We start from the raw sequence: 2,871 nt of genomic DNA, 5'->3' as shown, positions 1-2,871 counted from the left end.
AAACATTCAAAAAATAAATAAATTAAAATTATTGTTTAGTTATCAGACCCATATACTAAATAGGTTAATTATAACAAAATGTTAAACACAAAGGTTTAAACTGTAAATTTATTTGAAATTGAAATTGAAATTTAAAATTTAAAATTTGAAATTAATATCATTATGGTAAGTTTAATTTATGGAAACTAATTAATAATATATTAGAAATGGAAAATGAAATAAATGACAAGTGGAAAATAAATATATCTCTAAATTATGACAAAATGACATGTCGCAAATTGAATGAGAGAATGACATGTGGCAAAATCATTCTTATTTATTAGGGTAGATATGTGAGTTGGCATTTTTTTTTAAAGAATTGTTGTTATAAATTCCCAAAAAACTTATCTTCTTTAGGGAATGCCACTGCACTACTTCTGTATTTTACCTACACTCTTACATAATTATTATGCTTCCGAAAAATGAATAAAAACCTCAAACAATTGATTATATATATATATATATATATATATATATATATATATATATATATATATATATATATATATATATATCCAGTTATTAATGTCAGAATAGATGCTGATAAGAGTCGATCCCATGTAGAGTTGCAAGGTATGCTAAAACCCACAAACAATTTTATTGATATTAAATAAGTAATAAACCATCAGAAATGACAGCTGGCATACACGAAATTAAGTCATGTGACCGGTGTACATGTACATAGAATAGTATTATAAGTAACTTCACTGAGCATATGCTCAAGATTAACAAATATAGTTACAGACACATCGCTTAACCTTATCCCTTATCTCACATTTTCCGGTTACATTCCTATCACCAGGTAAATCTATGCAGTCCTGATTACATGTAAAATCATCCTGACAAGGATATTTCGTGTCTACTTCTTGACATTTCCTTGGTTCTCTCCCTGCTTCTGTCCAAGTCATCAAAGTCTCATCTGCAACAAAACAATCCATCACCAGTCAACCATACAGATCTACATTTATTCATTCTCTCAAAATCACATTAATTCTTCATTCTCATCTTAATGTAAACATCACTTGTACTTATCCTTTGTATTCATGATAATTGTATATAATGAATAAAGTGTCCTCACCCAGAAAACATACATGTACAGGTGATGAATATTGTTTCTATAATATATATCCACTTTGAAAATCCAAAACCATCATTAATCATGTACTTTCCATAATTATTACTAAAAACAAAACTTAAAGAATCAACATGTATGTGAAAAATCTTCATATATGAACATGTAACAAAAAGAATATAAAAAGCAATAACATTACACGAGCAAAAAGCATAAAATAGGAATTAGGAATAAAGTAAAATGTCTGTAACAAAAAGGACAAGGAGCAACATGAACACAAATAAACTTTTTCTCATTTTGATATCTCATCACAAGAAACAATTTATATATATGTAAAGAAACACACCCCGACCCCCTTATATAGGAGACTCATTACGTTCCCTATTGTTATGTATAGATAAACACCACTTATGGATCATTAATTATTGGCAATTTAAGCACGTTTTCAAATTAGTTGTTTAAAAAATTCAATTGATGGACATATAATCCACAAATTAAAAATTCCATTCAAATGTAACCTCGCTTAACCTATATTCAAAGCTCAAACAATTATAAATTTTATAAATTTAACAAAATCACATAAGACTCACTTCACAGTTTAGAATCATAATTAATTATTTACAAACACGTATTTACATAATCTCAAATCACATTTAAGAGCATAACTTTTCCAAATAATCATATGCATTTATATAAAGATATAAAATATTACATAATGTTAAGTGATAAGAATTAGGGGCTTCTAAAGTTACCAAACACAAGTTAGGTTAAAACCTAACTGCATTCGACAAATAACCAATTATTTACATTTACTTAATCAAATATAATACGAACTTATTGACTACAGTAGAGAAAGATAATGAACAACATGAACCAAACTTATGTTTGGTTGGAGATTAAATTGTATCATTGTTTCTTTTTTTTTTTCTTCTACGTAAGCGTTGAAAGCTAAGAGAGCCAACAAAATGGGTTATATTTACTTTCCAGCTTCATTTACTCCTTAGCCCAAAGTGCACCCAACAAGCGAAATCTTTTAGAGCCTTACCCAAATTTCATTGTGGGCCTTTCTTCAATGGCAGAGGCAACAAGGGTATATACTCGATGCCCCTTAAATGTCCATAAATCTCTTGACATAAATCAACCCATTATATAATTCAAAACAAACTAGAAAATGCCTCCATTATACTAAGGAAAGAGGGAGTCATTTTCCTCTCAACCCACTCTTAGGGAGGAAGGAGTCGTTCCCTCCCAACCCACTGAACCTACTGTCAAATCAGTTTTGTCTCTCTTTTTTCTTCATCTTTCCCAACCCACAACATAGGAAAATCATATATTTCTCAACTCACTCAATTAAAAAAAAATACAAAACTAAGGTACAAGTCTTAAAACACATGGTAGAGGAGAAAATGAGAAAGAGAAAGTAGAGAGAGGATGAAGCGGGTTTCTTGGGAGTGATATCTTGGGAGTACCATTGGTAACTCTATTGCTAATTAAGATTTTACCTTGATTGTTTTGTATTTTTTTTAATTGAATGAGTTGAGTCAGTTGAAAAAGATAGGGTTTCTGTGTGTTGTTGGTTGAGAAAGATGAAGAAAAATGAAATAGAAAAACTAATGTGACAGTGGGTTGTGGGTTGGAACGAAATGACTCCCTCCTCCTTTACAACAAGTTTTCTCTCTCCTCTCATTTCTATCTTTCCCAACCTACAACAAACAAAAACTATATCTTTTCCAACCCACTTGCCATATAATTTTTTTATT

The 2,871-nt window shown here is 29.7% G+C and overlaps 1 long non-coding RNA gene across 1 annotated transcript; it reads right to left on the bottom strand.

Annotated features, from left to right (window-relative positions):
• Positions 1 to 618: 618 nt before the first annotated feature.
• On the bottom strand, positions 619 to 1,660 carry LOC128128651 (uncharacterized). The gene is made up of 2 exons (XR_008226651.1): positions 1,311 to 1,660; positions 619 to 958 (listed from the first exon to the last, which is right to left on the bottom strand). It is a non-coding gene; the product is annotated as an uncharacterized LOC128128651 (long non-coding RNA).
• Positions 1,661 to 2,871: the final 1,211 nt, after the last annotated feature.

This window comes from Lactuca sativa, chromosome 9, assembly GCF_002870075.4.
Source record: "Lactuca sativa cultivar Salinas chromosome 9, Lsat_Salinas_v11, whole genome shotgun sequence".
Classification (NCBI taxonomy): Eukaryota; Viridiplantae; Streptophyta; class Magnoliopsida; order Asterales; family Asteraceae; genus Lactuca; species Lactuca sativa.
The sequence above is the reverse complement of the archived record's forward strand: the minus strand, read 5'-3'. Positions and strand labels throughout refer to the sequence as shown.